The sequence below is a fragment of the Notamacropus eugenii genome, chromosome 1 (genome assembly GCF_028372415.1).
Source record: "Notamacropus eugenii isolate mMacEug1 chromosome 1, mMacEug1.pri_v2, whole genome shotgun sequence".
NCBI lineage: Eukaryota > Metazoa > Chordata > Mammalia > Diprotodontia > Macropodidae > Notamacropus > Notamacropus eugenii.
In genome coordinates, this window is record NC_092872.1 from 293,956,987 (window position 1) to 293,974,065 (window position 17,079).

A 17,079-nucleotide genomic window follows, 5' to 3' on the forward strand; every position below is an offset into this window, starting at 1 on the left:
GTAAACAATTCATTACATGCACACATTCCTGCCAGTGCATGCTGGACTTCCCAACAATGTGACAGGTTCACCTGCCAACACTTGCTTGTTAAGACCTGTTGGTGGACTTGACCATAGATTGATTATAACTTGCATTTTGTCTGTTTATTTGGAAAATAATGTGATCACTATGACTTTAACTCTGTGACATGACAGATGAAACATGTAGGAAAAGTTTTTCAATATTTTCTTCTCTTTTCTTCTTTCCTTATGCTTCTATCACCCTCTTATTTTTATTCAGTGCCTCCCCCCATTTGCACCAGAGGCTACTACCAATCACCTTGATTGTTCCAGTGCCCCTAAGGGGGCAGTATCATCCACTTTGGTAATCTCTGCATCCTAACTTAAATCCCATCTTTTCTAGGAAGTCTTCCCCAATCCCTCTTAATTCTAGTACTTTCTTTTTGCTAATTATTTCCTATTTATCCTATGTAGAGCTTGTTTGTATGCATTTGTTTGCTTGTTATCTTCTCTATCAGACTGTAAGCTCCTTGAAGGTGGGAATTATCTTTTGCCTTTTTTTCACTTAGCACATTGACTGGCACATAGTAGGCCCTTAATAAATGTATAACTGATTGATTATTGTCTTCCCCATTAGATTGTGAGCTCCTTCAGGGAGGGAACTCTTTTTTCTTTTTTTGTCTGCATCCTCAGTGCTAAGCAGAGTGTCTGGTATATAGGTGCCACTTAATAAAAGGCTTTTAATTGATTAAGATGGAAAAATGCTTAGAGATCATCCAGTGAAACCTCATTCATTTTATAAATGAGCAAATTGAGACTGAGAGAGGTTAAATAACTTTTATCCAGAGTCATACATGTATGAGACAGGAGAATCAGGATTGGAGGATAGATTAAGACCCAATCCAGTGCTTTTTCCAATGGGCTGGGGTGCCTCCCATTCATGGGGAGGCATCAGATCTATTGAATTTTATACTTAAGTAAAAAATGTCTTTTCTTTCCCTAGTATTAAACTGGGGGCTGGTTCTGCTTTGAATACACTAAAATTGGTCCAACATCTAAAACATCATTTCCCAAAAATATATGCACAGTCCACTATAATAATGAATTCACATTTGTATAATACTTTACGAATGACCACAGAGGGAGGGCCTCTCTTTTTATAAGTTGTGTCTCTCTTAATGCAGCCCAAGGTGTCTTTGGATTTCTTGACTGCCACATCACAGTGCTGACTTATAGTGAATTTGCAGTCCGCTAAAACCTGCAGATTTTTCCAGAACATCTGTTGCCTAGCCATGTTGTCTCCATCTTGTATTTGTGAAACTGATTTTTATTCCCACTTATAAGACTTAACATTTATTCTTATTGAATTCCATCCCAATGGTCTAGGGTGTCAAGTTTCTTTTTGGAAGGCTGGATCTTGACAGTGTTAGCTGTCTGTCCCTGCTTTGTCTCATCTGCAAATTTGAAGAGCATGCTACCAATGCCTCTGTCCAAGTCATTGATAAAAATGTTAAACAACCCAGGGGCAAACACAGATCCCTGGGATTTTCTGCTGGTGACCTCCTGCCCTATTGACACTGAGTTATTTCCTCTTTCAAGCATTTCTAGCCAACTAGCTCTGATTCTATTTAGTTGTATTATCATCTAATCCATATTTTTCCTTCTTTCCCACAAGAATAGTAAGAGATACTTTATTAAAAACTTTGCTAAAATGTAGGCAAACTATATCCATAACTCTCTTCTCTTCTACTAGTTTAATAATCCTGTCAGAAAAAGAAATGAGGTTAGTCTGGCATGAACTATCCTTGAAGAAACCAGACTGGTTCTTTGTAATTGCTGCTTCCCTTTCTAGATGTTCATCACCCATCTCTTTAATGATCTGCTCTGTAATTTTCCTAGGTAATAAAGTCAAGCTCACTGGGCTATGGTTTTCAGAGTGTTCTTTTCCCTTTTTGGAAAAAAAAGTGGGACATTCACCTTTCTCCAATATTGTGGTAACTCCCTGTTTACCGTGGCTTAGTAAATCACATCTGCCAGGATTTTTTTTTTTTTTGATGACTTGAGAGTACACCTCTTCTAAGACAAATGACTTGAATTCATCATAGGCAACTTGATGTTCTTTTATGGTCTCTTTACTTATGTTGTTTTTCAACTCCCTGTGAGTCATTTTTGTTCTGTCATTTCCGGTACTAAGGTCATTGTCCTTGACAGGGAAAATAGAAGCAAAATAAATTTTGAGCAGCTCTACTTTCTCTTTGTTGTCAGTTATCATTATTCCACCCACCCCAAGCAAAATTCCTATCCCTTGTTTAATTTTTCTTTTTCTCCCAATGTAACTATAAAACAACCCCCTTTTTGTTGTCCCAGATTTTCCCTTTCAGCCGTATTTCATTGTGAATTTTGGCACTTCTCCCACTATTTCTACAGGATGGTGCCACAATCTTAAAATTCATCCTCCGTGACCCAGATTTCCTTCTGCCTTCTGCACATTCCATCCTTTTTTTTCCTTTAAGATGTACACTTTTGTTTGAATTGGTCTTATGTCAGTGTACAAACTTCTTACCTCTCCCAAGTTCTGATATCAATCTTTTTGAACTCCTACGGAGGCTTTCATTCACATCTATTTTGATGGAGATGGAGGGGGGCATTATATCTCTGACAATGAGAAAAAGGAACAAATGGTTAGGTGAAGGCACAGAAATAATTTTTGAAGGATTACACAATTTATGGATGATTAATACTACTACCTCCCTCTCCTTACCTTGTCTGGATTGAACAAAAACAGTAACTAGAATTTTTATTGTGCCTTAAAGTTTGTAAAACACTTTATATATGTTGTCTAATTTTAGCCTCGTAACAACCCAGTTAGCTTCTATTATTACCACTGTTTTATAGACGAAGAAACTGAGGAAAACACTGGTTAAGTGCATTGCCCAGGATCACATAACTAAGTAAGTTTCTAAGGCAGGATTTGAATTCAGGCCTTCCTGGTTTCAAGTCAAGCACTCTGTCCACTGTACCACCCAACTGGCTCCTTTTGTAAAACAGAGCAGTCTTCTTCCTATAAAAATGCATCATGGAATATTTAGAATGATATATTTATATAATATGTATATAGATGTGTATATAAAATATATATATATATACATACATACATGCACACATACATGTATGTCCTGAAGACACTCTGTTGGGCTTCCAATGTATTCAGAATATTCACCTTCACAAATCCAGTTTTAATCCTGGAGTCAAGTACCATATGTAATATTAAAACCATGCTAATTTCTTATCTTGTGATGTGAGACAATTATCACGTCACACTCTTTGACAAAAAACCCCACCCAGAACCCCAAAATGCAACTGTTCATTTAGAAGCACTTGTGGCAAATAGTGGAGGACTCAGATTCACATTTGCTAAAAGGTATACAGGGGGCCAGGATAGAACTTCTAATCTAGACAGACAAATTGGGGCAGGCAATGATCTGGGGACTAGGGATTTGATATCTTTTTACACACTTTAAGCAAAGTCTGGGTATGTGGTATTAGCATTGTGCTAAATACTTTACAACTATTATCTCATTTGACCCTCACAATAACCCTATGAGGTATGTGCTACTATTATCCCTGTTGTATAGTTGAGGAATCTGAGGAAGACAGAGGTTAAGTTACTTGCACAGAGTCATATAGTTAAAAAGTGTCTGAGGCTGGATTTGAATTCAAGTGTTTCTGACTTCAGGTCCAGTGTTCTATCCACTATAACTCCTAGTTACTTCTAGAAAGCATGATTCCAGAGCTTTTCCATGTTATTCTAGTGGTGACAATACTATATTCAGTGACATATTTCAGGGGCAGAATACCTTTCTTGTCCTTGACCTTATCTGCTCCATCAGTGTCTTTCTTGCCCATACCCTGAAATACATATTGATGTCCACAGCATTTAACAATGGAGGGGAAGACAGCCTAACGGTAATCTTTTCTTGAAAAGTCTGCTTTGCATATGTTGGAATGCTTGTCAACAAAGACAGTCAATAGCATCATCCATGGTTAATCTTGAAGTGGTGATATTGAACTCTTAAGAAAGAAAGAAGGTAGTGGTACAACATCAGGAATAAAGGTGGAGGTAGGGGAGAATGAAGTTTAGAGAATGTTGAGTGGAGGGATTTACAGTTACCTGCCATTTCTTTTTAAAACTTAAGTTGATTGGTAAATTTCCTTTTTATCCATATTAGTCCTTTCAGACAAATCCCATTTCTTATTCCTCTCTGGAATTGAGTTTCCATCCCTTTTTAGGATAAGAATTTTAATTTGTAAAATTTTAATCCATGGCATCCTACCTATCTTTCGTTTAATCTTCTAAAATCCACTTTCCAGAAATTTAGATTGCATGTCAGATTTTGCCAGATTTGCTCATTTTCTCTCTCATAAACTCTGGGAGGGACTAATTACTCCTCTCGAATCCCAACCAGGGGCTCATCGCTTCCACCTCAGCCACCAGTTCCTTTCTGTTAGTGGTGCTTAGATAGAATTTCTGCTTGTTATTTCCTCCTCCTTCTGAATGATGAAATTATCTTTGACAGGTCAAAAAATGTATAAGCTGCTGTACTTTTGGCAAGAGTTCCATTGGGGGTCTTGATAATTGAGGTCCCCCACCACTACTTTGTCATGCTTCTGTGCCAGGCTTGTATTCTATTTCCCTCAATTCTAATCTATTTACACTTTCTTCTCATATCATCTGTAGTGTACCCCAGTGATAAAAAACACCTCTATTTATCCCTCCATTGACTTTGACCCTTATACTTTCCACCTACTCCTTTTTTTTTAGCTAAAATAAGATATACTTATCCATAGCCATAGTCCAGTCATAGGTTTCACCCCATGAAGTTTCAGTGGACTCTTTGAGGTCACATTTTCCACTAGCAGTTGTTTTACTTGTTGCCAAACTTTGGCATTTGGAGATCATGAGTTTTGCTACTTTCTCCTTTGAATTTCTGGGTGTCTCTACTGAAGTTCTTTTTCTTCATTGTAGCTATTCTCTATGGTATCTAAATTGATAGATATACATAGGCATTCTTCTCCCTCTCCCACTATTTATTTATTTTAAAGTTCTTTTGATTAGATTTGTGGGACGCTTCAGGAATACATTCTTACCAGTGTTTGTTGGATATACTCCATCTCTGACCAGGAATCTTTCATGAATTTTAAGCTGGGGTCCAAAAGTCCAAATCCCATTCTTAGATAACACCTTCTTAATCAGCTTATGAAGTTCATTTTTTTCTTCTTTATTCCTTGCCTTGAATGGACAAGAGTGAGCGAAAACCAACATGTGCCCCTATGATATTCAGTGTTTTGCCTGACGTGATAATTACTGGTATTAATTCCTCCCATTAGTATCATTTATGCCCACAGTAGAATCAGAAATGGGGAGTAGTCATCCCTTTTGACAAGTTTCTGGAGCAGCTCTATCTTGGATACATGCTCTAGGAGGGCAGCAGACCTCTCTGTTGATTTCAGGTAAAAAAAAAAAATGTGTATCAGTATCCCTGAGGAGATAATCACCAACCACCACTATGCTGTCCTTCCTCTGATCTGTATTGAATCATCTCTTTCCTGATGGCTTCTGTGTTTTTTCTGTATCATTTTTTCAAGGTAAAACAACTTCACTCTTAGAAAATCTGACACCCTCCTCTTCAGAAAGAGCCTAAAATCTACTTTTAGGCTCAAATTTTACAGCTTTTCCTTTATTCCTCTTTTCCTCTGTGTAACACTCTTCTACTCTCCAACATCTGATAAGGCTCATTTTTCTTCCTACCTTGGTTGCCCCTTTCCTCTGCTCTGAAGTCTCGTTTATTTCTTTTAGGAACTTTTATCTTATCCCTAACAAATTGAAGTGTGGATAGGCGTTTTCCAAGTTGATTAACCTTCTCTAAGAAGGAGAATGACCTACACTCAGAACATAGCTAAAAGTCATTCACCTATGGCAGAAATCAAGCATACTTGATATAAGTCACTGCATAATTTCCCTTACTCTTCATACTGGTTGAGATTTTTAGCTTTTTTATCCATCTCAACCCTAGGTACCTAGTTTAAACTTGTATAGTCAATGTGTATTATCTCTTAATAATTAGACAATCCTAATCATTTCCTTTCCATAATCTCAATCATAATACCACAGCCATATCCCTTCTGAAGAAGAAACAACATTTATTTTTTTGTAGGCTGGGATAGTTTTCCTTTAAGGAGGAAAGGAAACTGCCTTGGGGGTGTGAATAGTCTTTAGGATTACCAATTTTAAATGCCCAGCCTATAGGGAGCTATTGTTTCTGAAGTTTGGCAGAGTTCCCACTGCCCTGTGGAATATCTTTCTGAACCAGCGTCACTGCCCTGGTGAATGTGGAGGCCAAAGGAATATAATTTTTTTTTTTTTTTTTTTTTAGCAATCATATCCTTATCACCTTTCATTATAAACAGTCATTGCTGTTTTATGTTTTATGGACCACAAGTGTGCCAGTGCATTCCAGTCTTGAGCCTGAATCACTGGACTTACTTGAGTTAGGCCTAGCCCAGAATATTTGGTATTATTTGCCAAGATTCGATTGAAATTACTTAGTGGTTAATTTTGTGGTTTAATTAGAGAAAGAGTAATTGGACTTATTGGGTAAACAGAGGTATAGGGCCTGGTACAGGCATACATGTGGAACCCTCTCAAAGGGGGCCCCGTGTGATGCTGAAATTAGCCAGATGGATGCTGAAGGAAATTGACAGGGAGAATAATAGTATTTCATAAGTCAGTTTCTCCTGATTTTTACTAATGGTTTTAGAAAAGCTAGATGACCAGTATGAAGAAAATTAAAATAAATTGGCTCTGTGCATCCAGCAATTGGAGACAGATGTGAATGCAGTTTTGGTTTTTTATTTGTCATGTTCTCCTGGGAGACCTATGATCCTTAAGCTGTCTCTGTGTGTCTTGTCTTCAAGGTCAATGGATTTAGGGATCATATTTAGGGATATATTTAGGTTTTAGGGATATAGGGATCATATACATGTATGTGTATTTAACATTATTCCATTTTGCTTTCCTTCTGCCAAATTTTTTTGTCCACTTGTGTATTTTTGTATTCCAAATATCTCTTTTACTTTTACTTTCTTTTACTTCTTTGGAGAAACTTTCTAGCATAAACTCATTTTTTTTCTAATCCAATAAATTTTCTTATTTCTGCATTGAGAACTATAATTTCTGACATATATCCATTCATAATTTATAATCTTATGGATTGTATTTCTCTTTTGAACCATTCTGAAAATTTTTTTAACTCCATATTCTCTTGGTGTTCCATAGGATTTTGTGTTTTATCAGGTATTAGTTCACTTTACTTTGTCTTTATTTGTTAATAGAGCTCTGTAATCTCTTTGAGTGTTTAGTATTTGTTGTTTCTTCTAGTTTTAGGATCTCCTTTGTTGATTTATCTACTCTTGCCCTGGTTTTTTATCGAGTTTTCTTTATTTTGAAATCTTTGTTATTTCCTCCTCCATTGCCTTGTCAATCACTTTTTGTCTCCTACCTCTTTGCTGCTGGGTACACTCATGAGACTGGATGATAAAGTAATCTCAGCTTCTACCCATATTGTGAGATTTAGGGTGTGTTATCCTAGTTCCCTGTGCTGAGTAGTCTGTGAGGGTGAAGGTGAGGAGGAAGACAGGACTAGCCTTATTTGGGTTTTAGTGTCCTTTCCTTCAGGCTTGAGACAAACAATTTCGTTGGCCCTCTGTTCTAGTGTTTCCCTTGAATTGTTTTTTTCTCTGGTTGGGTTTAATCAGCATCTGCTACTTTTTTCAGGGTAGGAAGAGGGTGAGGAGGTGTTTCCAGGTAGAGTCTCTGCAGCCTCAGGGTCCTTTAATCTAGGGCCACCTCAAGCAGAAGAATGCCTCTTCCTGCTCCCCTCCTCCCCAGATTAATGTCTGTTGCTTGTGGTACTTGTTTGTAGTGGGGCATGAGCAAGGAATACTATATGTCAGCAAAGTCTCTTAGGAGGAGGAGATGTCAGTTTGAGCCTTATGCATAAACCACAAAGTCAGATTAGGGAGGGGTGCTGAATGAATACTTTAAGGATTAGTATTTTCTGGCATTAATCTATGAGGATTTTATGTTCAGATTCTCACTCTTTTTGTCCTGTGAATTCAGATATAATTGCTGTATATCTGATTATGTAATTCCTCTTTGGGGAGCGGGGATAGGGGTTGAGAGTTAGTGAGAAATGGGGAAAGTTTGTTAACCATCTTGTCAGTACTATTGTGTTTTTATTTTTTTTAAGAGTTGTGAATTGAAGTCAGGGGGACAGTTAATGAACTGCTCAGTGGAAAAGGGCAATGATGATGGTGGAGGAGGCAGGACTAATAGTCTATAGGTGGGAGCTACAGCCTCAGGCCCAGAAATCTTACTGGTGAGAGTGATGAATCCTGCTAAGATTAGCAATGTAAGGGAAGGGAGTGGGAGTGAGGATGACAATTGGGAACCTTCATTGGTGGTAAGATTTACCCTGTTACTATGCCTTACCTTCTCTTCCCCCAAACTCCCTCATGATTTCCTATACAGAGGAGTTAGCTTTCACCACCATGGAAATGGGAAGGTTGCAGAAGCTTACACAGCAACCTAATGAATAATTAGAATAATGTTTAATGAATTCCTTGGTCTAATGTAGGAAATGAAGATCTGCTTTCAGTCACAAATGATTTACTTTTTGCAAAGCTTATTAAATATGTAAGGGCTCCAAATGGAGACTGTTCTTTGTCTTATTTTAGAGGCTAAGATGAGAAGTCCTGTACATCTAGGTTTATGAAGAGGAATTCCCTCTGCAGCTTATTTCCCAATAAGGCTCAGCAAGGGAGGGGATTAAATTCCTAAAAAAAGATGGGTTTGGAGAACTAGATTTATGTCCCTCCTTCCCCCCCTTCACTCCTGCCTGCATTCCTCTACCTCCTATGACTAGTATGTGTCAAGGACAATTAGATCTTTCCTTCTGGATAGAGTCCCATGCTACTGGCACCAGACTTTAACTGTGGGCTGCCACTACCTACTATAAGTCTGGGCAAACCAACTTGTGAAGTCTGATATGGTGCATTAAAAGACTTTCTGCTCTGTCAAAACATAGGACATCTCTGAAAACTTTCACTCCGTGTGTGTGTGTGTGTGTGTATGTGCGTGTGTGTGTGTGCGTGTGCGTATTGTTGGATACTGATGGCCAGGTTACATTTATACAAACCCTCAATGGGATAGGGGCACCCCAGTTTCCATTAGGAATTTTAGAGGGGAAGACCACTGAGGGAAGGGGCGTCTTTACTCATGTGGAGATGGGTAAAAGATCTCCTGCATGGCTCATAGTTGTGGTCAAAGTGAATATATTGTGGAAATGAATATTATGCATTCTGGGCAATGCAAGGATAATCCCTATCTCTATAGGTAAAGTCATTTTAAAAATTGTATTTATGATTTGTAAATATTTCATTGCATTTCAATTTCTACTGAATCACTGAACTGACCTGAGTTAAGCCTGGACCATAACATCATCTTTTCTTTAGCCTTGTATGTGTTTCACCAGTTTGCTTTACCCACAAATCTACTCTGCCTTCTTCACTTTTCAGTTCTTCGACTTGCTTTTCCTTACTTGCCTTGTCTTGCCAACTTTCTTCTCTTTTATTTTTCTTGAATCTTCCTTTTTAAGTTCAACTCCCCAATCCCTAACTTGATCCTCCTCAATCCTTTTATACCTTCATTAATTGTCCTTGACTCTGCTGCTCTTTCAACCCCTAAGAAGAATCTCATTCACTGCCTGATCCTGGAGATTGATCTTTAAAATTCCCCCAATTTCTCCTCCCCAAATTCGACCTCTCACCTCCTTCAATAGTCTGAACCTTTCCAAACCACCATCATCATTTCCTTCTTATTTACCTCAAATTCTCTCTTCTCCTATTCTTAGTCCCTTAACCTTTTCTCATGGAAGTTGGAAATATTTCTTATAGGTGAAAAATCCCTTTAAACACAGCAAAATGTGCTTATAATCACACTAAGAAAATATTTAAATCTACATATATTTTCTGATGTTCTTGAATGAGTGGCATGTTAATTGGTAGAAAAGAAAACTATATTTCTGATGACATAAACTCATCATAGAATTTCAGAATCTGGGATTACAATTGGAAGGGATCTCAGAGGCCATATAAAGTAACCAAACCTGATGAAAAAATCCCTTCAATAATTTATCTGGGAAGTGATCATCCAGCCTTTTCTTGAAGACCTCATGTGAAGAACTTAGTGCCTTCTGAGCAGCCCATCCACTTTGGGTTAGCTTTAATTGTTGGGATATTTTTTTATATATCAAGCCTAAATCTTCTAGCTCTAGAAGCAAAATAGGTTTTATCCTCTGGGGGGCTACACGGAACAAGCCTGGTCTGTCTTTCACAAGACAGACTGTCTTGCTCTTCAAACACTTGAAGATAGCTGTCATTTCTCTTTTTAAACTTTCTTGTCCATTCCAAAGTGGGACTAGATTGCATAAGCCTTTTTGCCAGTATCATCACATTTTTTACTCATATTGAGTTGACAACCAATTAAAATCCACAGATTTTTTTTTTCAGGAATACTGCTATCTAGTTATATGTCTCCCATATTGTAATTATAAAGTTGATGTTTTAGAATCCAAGTATAAGACTTTATGTTTTATTTTATTGATTATACTTTATACTCAGACTGTTGCATTTTAATCCATAAATTCAAAGCCTCTTCTTAAACACCAAGCCTTCCTTTCTCTTCTGAAGCCCTTGACTTTGTTTGGCACCAGTGATGAAAATAATAACTAGGATTTATATAGTGCTTTACATTTTCTAAAGTGTTTTATCAATATATATGTTTTGTTCCTCATAAGAACCTTGGGAGGAAGGTGCTGCTATTACCTACATTTTGCAAGGTAGGAAACTGAGGCTGAGAGATGTTAAGTGACTTGTCCAGGGACAAATATCTGGTAACTAGATGAGGGAGGATTTCAACTGGGGTCTTTCTGACTCCAAGTCTAGCACTCTATCTATTGTACCACCTGACTCCATTACTTGTATCCCTATGGTACTCAGTTTCTCGCCCAAGATTCTGAAGTCCTTGGCTAATTTCTGGGTTTCCTCCGCATGTATCATTTGTGCTCATGTGAAGTTCTAAAGTAGGCAGTAGTTTTGAGGTTTGACAAGTCTTGGGAGGTCCTATCCTCCATACATGTGCCAGTATGCTTCTTTCCTGTTACTGTCTGGTCAATGCATAGCAGCCCTAGTACCGGTCAGCAGGGACTCCATAATCAGCACTTCTGATTTCTTTTTTATAGGATCCTTTATAGGATGACCTTTCATATGATACCTTTTGTGGGATCTACACCATCATTACTTAGAGGACAAAGAACGATTTCCTTCCTAGGTAGTCCAGTTACCTTCTCTTCAGGAGGTCTTCTATATGTTTCTTAGTTGTGAGTGCTCAGTAGCATTTTCCCTCTTTCTCCTTTGTATCACATTTTCCACTTACTGACTCTGCTTCTTCAGATGTTTTCTGTGTTGTCTGTACATCAAAGTCTTTCTAACTTTTAAGGCAATACATCATGTTATTTGATAACCTGGAGAACAGAGAGGCTTCTCTCTGCAGTCCCCTCTGCTCATATAAGAGACTGATCAATTAGCATAATGAGCATATGTAATAGCCATGACAGAAGTATCAACATAGCATGCTTTTTGCAGATCATTGCAAAATGTGCCCCACTTTATGCTTGCCAGAAGTGAGATCTTCATTTTTGTCATATTTGCTAGTAGTTCTTGAAGCCAAATTCCCTGGAGTACTGCATAACAAAATCCTAGTGAGTCTTCAAATTCAGAGTCATCACTCCTTTACCTCATTAGTATCTTGACAATACAGTCAACTTTATTTCTATTTTTTAGTCAGGTGCTTTCTCCTACATTTCTAGGTTCTTCTTTTCCCGCCCAACCTTCTGTCACTGAACTCAGAACTGGAAGGGAATGTCTCACATCCCTTGAATGAAATTATATATTCCTTCCCAAGTCTCCAATAAGAGACTGATTAAGCACTTTCCAAGGTAATTTTCCCTATTCTTCCTAATTTTTTTATATTTCTTTTGATGGCACCACTACCTTTATAATAATCCAGGTTTGAAACTGTGTAGTCCTGGGTCACTCATGACACTCATGACCTTGTCATGGTAGAAGGGCTTGTGTAGCTCAATGAAACTATGATCTATGATGTTCAGGATTACTCAGGACAGACAGGTCACAGTGGAAAACTCTGACAAAAAGTGACCCACTGGAGGAGGAAATGGCAAACCACTCCTATAGCTTTGCCAAGAAAACCACATGGACAGTATTAAAATGATAAAAGATATGGCACTGAATGTGAGCCTTTCAGGTTGGAAGGGGTCGAATATGCTCCTGAGGAAAAGCAGAGGACAACTATAAGTAGCTCTAGTACTAATGAAGTAGCTGGGCCAAAGCCAAAAGGAAGCTCAGCTGCAGATATGTCTGGTCATGAAAGGACAGTCAGATCCTGTAAAGATCAATATTGCATAGGAACCTGGAATGAATCTATGAACCAAGGTAATCTAGATATGGTCAAACAGGAGATGGAAAGATTAAATATCAGCATAATAAGATTCAGTGAACTCAGATGGATGGAATGTATGAATTTAATTCAGATGATCATTACTTTTACTATGGTGGACAAGAAATGAAGAAATGGAGTAGTCCTCATAGTCAATAAAAGGGTGATAAAAAACAGTACTGGAATATAATCTTAAAAATGACAGAATGATATCTGTTCAAATCCAAGGCAAACCATTCAGTATCACAATAATTCAAGTCTATGCTCCAACCACTGATGCTGAAGAGGTCCAAGGTACTCAGTTCTTTGAGGACCTACAACATCTTTTAGAAATAGCACCAAAAAAAAGATGCACCTAGGGGATTGGAATGCTAGAGTAAGAAGTCAAAAGATAATTGGAGTAACATGCTAGTTTGACCTCAGAGTACAGAATGAAGCAGAGGAAAGACTGAGTTTTGTCATGATAATTTGTTGGTTGTAACAAATACTCTTTTTCAACGACCCAAAAGGGAACTCTACACATGGACATCAACAGATGGTCAATAGTGAAATCAGATTGATTATATACTTTGCATCCAAAGGTGGAAGAACTTTATACAGTCAGTTAAAAACAAGATCGGGAGTCAGCTGTGTATGACTCAGATCATGAACTTCTTATTGCAAAATTCGAACAAATTGAAGAAAACAGGGAAAATCAGGGGCAGGTAGATGGTTCAATGGATAGAGTTCCAGTCCTGGAATCAGAAAGACTCAACTTCCTGAGTTCAAATCCAGCCCCAAACACTTACTAGCTGTGTGACCCTGAGCGAGTCAATTAACCATGTTTACCTCAGCTTCTTCATCTGTAAAATGAGCTGAAGAAGGAAATGCAAAATCACTCCAGTATCTTTGCCAAGAAAAACCCAAATGGGGTCATGAAGAGTCAGACATGACTGAAAAAACACTTAACAACAACAGAGGGAAAATCATTAGACCATTTAGGTATGATCTAAATAACATCCATTATGAATATGAAGTGGAAGTAATGAATAGATTTAAGAGATTAGATCTGGCAGATAGAGGGCCTGAAAAACTTTGGACAGAGGTTTACAGTCATGTGTAGGAAAGCATCAACAAAAAATTTCCAAAGAAAAAGAAGGGCAAGAAAACAAAGTGGCTATCTGATGAAGCTTGACAAATAGATGAGGAAAGAAGGAAATTGAAAGGTAAAGGATAAAGAGAAAGATATACTCAGCTGAATGCAGAATTTCAGAGAATAGCAAGGAGAGATAAAAAGGTTTTCTTAAATGATACCAAGAAAGAGAAGAAAACAATAAAATGAGAAGGACAAGGGATCCCTTTAGAGATATCAAGGGAAGAGTTTCATGAAAAAATGGGCATGCTAAAATGCAAAAATGATAGGGACTTAATAGAAGTAGGAGGGATTAAGAAGAGAAGAATATATAGAAGGCAAGATTATATAAAAGAACTATATAAGCAAGATCTTAACATCAATGATAACCACTATGATGTGGTTACTGATCTATAGACATACATCCTGGAGAATGAAGTCAAGGGGGCCTTAGGAAGCATTGCTAACAATAAGGCTAGTAGAGGGCTTGGAATTCCAGCTGAGCTATTTAAAATCCTAAAAGATGATGATGCTAAAGTGCTGCACTCAATATGTCAGCAAATTTGAAAATCTTAGCAGTGGCCATTCGATTGGAAAAGATCACTTTATGTCCCAATTCTAAAGAAGGACAATGTAAAAGAATGTTCAAATTGTCAAACAATTGCATTTCTTTTTCATATAAGTAAGGTTATGCTTAAGATTCTGGCAGCTAGGCTTTAACAATCTGTGAACCAAGAATTAACAGAAAACAGGTTAGCTTTCAAAGAGGCAGAGGAACTAGAGACCAAATTGCCAACATTTGTGGGATTACAGAGAAAGCAAGGGAGTTCCAGAAAAATATCCACTTCTGCTTCATTGACTATACTAAAGTTTTTGACTGTGTGGATTGTAACAAAATATGGCAAATCCTCAAAGAGATGGGAGTACCAGATTATCTTGTCTCCTGAGGAACCTGTATACAGGTCAAGAAGCAACAATTAGAACTGAGTGGTTTAAGATTGGAAAAGGAGTATGATGGGCTGTACATGTGACCTTATTTATTTAAAATGCTATTTAACTTTTAGCAGAGTACATGAAGTGAAATGCCATGCTAGATAAATCAAAACCTGGAATTAAGGTTGCCAGGAGAAATATCAACAATCTTGGGTATGCAGATGGTACCATTCTGATGGCAGAAAGTGAAGAAGAATTAAGAAACCTCTTGGTGAGGATAAAAGAGGAGAGTATAAAGGTGGCTTGAAGTTTACCATAAAAACAAACAACGAAAAGCCCCTAAGGTCTTGGCAATTGGTCCCATCACTTCCTGGCAAATAGAGGAAGAAGAAATGGAAGCAGTGTCAGCTTTTATATTCTTGAGCTCAAAGATCACTGCAGACAGTGACTGCAGCCGTGAAATTAAAAAAAAACCCACTCCTAGGAAAGAAAGCTATGACAAATCTGGATGTCATACTGAAAACTAGAGACGCTACCTTGCCAACAAAGGTCCTTATAGTCAAAGCTATGGTTTTTCTAGTAGTCATATATGGGTATAAGAGTTGGACTATAAGAAAAGCTGAGTGCTGTAGATTGATGCTTTCAAACTGTGCTGCTGGAGAAGACTTTTGAGAATCCTTTGGACAGCAAGCAGATTAAATCAATTAATACTTAAAGAAATTAATTCAAACTATTCATTGGAAGGACAAATACTGAAGCTGAAGCTCAAATACTTGGTCCATATAATGAGAAGACAGGACTTATTGGAAAAGACCCTGATGCTGGGAAAGATTGGAGGCAAAAGGAAAAGGGAATGGCAGAGGATGAGATGGATAGATAGTGTCATGGAAACAATGAACATGAGTTTGGGTAGACTGAGAGATAGTGGAGGACAGAAAGGCCTGGTGTGCTATGTATGATCCATGGAGTCACAAAGAGTCATACATGTCTGAATGACCAAATCTAGAACAATAGCAACAGTCTGTCTTGCCTCTTCTCTGTCCCTCTGAATGATCAGTTTCCAATTCTTGTTGATTCTACCTCTGTAATTTATCTTTCATTTGTCCCTCCCTGCCTACTTCCATTGCTGCCATTCTAGTTCAAGACCTGACCTATTGTAGTAGCTTCCAGTCTCCATTTTCCAATTAATTCTTCACGTTTGTTCAAGAAAGTTTTGCGGCGCAAATCTCTGACCATATTGCTTGCTGGCTCTGAAATCTTTGCCATTGTCTAAAAGACCAAATATCAGCTTCCTATCCTGACATTCAAAGTCCTCTATGATCTCCCTCTGATTTGCCTTTGAAGCCTTATCTTGCCATTCTACCCCTCACACATTCTACATTCCAGGCAAAATGGACTACTTATTGTTCCTCATTTTCATCCTGCGGTTTCTGTTCTCTTTACCTTTGATTATGCCATTACTTTAAGTCTGGAAAATCTCTCTTTCTTCAAGCACCCATCTCCTTATGAAACCTTTCCAGACTTATCCTTCCCCCTCTTTCCTGCCTTATTTATTACATGTATAATATGTAACAACATACAATAAAACATGCATAATATGTCATAGCAATACATGTTCTATCTGTGCAAGCACATATGAATAATCAATACAACAAACCAACTCAACAATAATATGTTTGTCAACATAGTAACAGAATGTAGGTAGGCAGTAGTGTGTAGACAAAAAAAGCAAAATTACACACAGCTAATATGCAAATGTATCTATGACATACAATAATTATCATGGACACTAATCAACATGTGTAATAATAATTCCTAACATTTATATAGTGTTTTAAGATTTGCAAAGCACTTTATGGATTATGCTCTAGCTGCATAAATAACCACTTCCTTAGTTTCCCTTGTAATGTTATAACCTACCTCCTTCCCAGTGAATCTGTTGTATAACATGTGTATGTAAGCACCATTATAAAACTGTTTGGTTTTATCTGAACAGGTGGGGACTTCTGGTCTGCCTCAAGTCCCTTAAGCCCTGTGGGGAGAACCTCAAATAGTCTGGGAGCTCTGCAGGGATTCAGCTTCCTCTTTTAGGGGAAAAGCTTTTGCAAGTATCAAAATAGGCAGTAACCTTATGAGAATTTTGTAAAATTATTTCTATTGTTTAAAATTGTATAGCCCATGAATTTGGAAATGGTAGGCCTATATCCTTGTGGAAGAAAGTTAATTTCTGGATTATGTTAACTATGACACATGGTCTTTGCCAAAACTCAGTTGATTTGCTGGGGACAAACAAATGTTTAACTGGAGGGAGAGTGTGAATTACTGGACACTTCTACGTTCTCCCCTTTATCTTCAGTTCAGCTGATGTAATCATAAGACGTAATCATAGAAGATGGGCGTA

At 37.7% G+C, this 17,079-nt stretch overlaps 1 protein-coding gene across 8 annotated transcripts in view; it reads left to right on the forward strand.

Moving 5' to 3' along the window:
* Positions 1-17,079, forward strand: part of DPF3 (double PHD fingers 3) — a 412,206-nt gene that overhangs the window by 232,611 nt on the left and 162,516 nt on the right. The window lies entirely within an intron of this gene.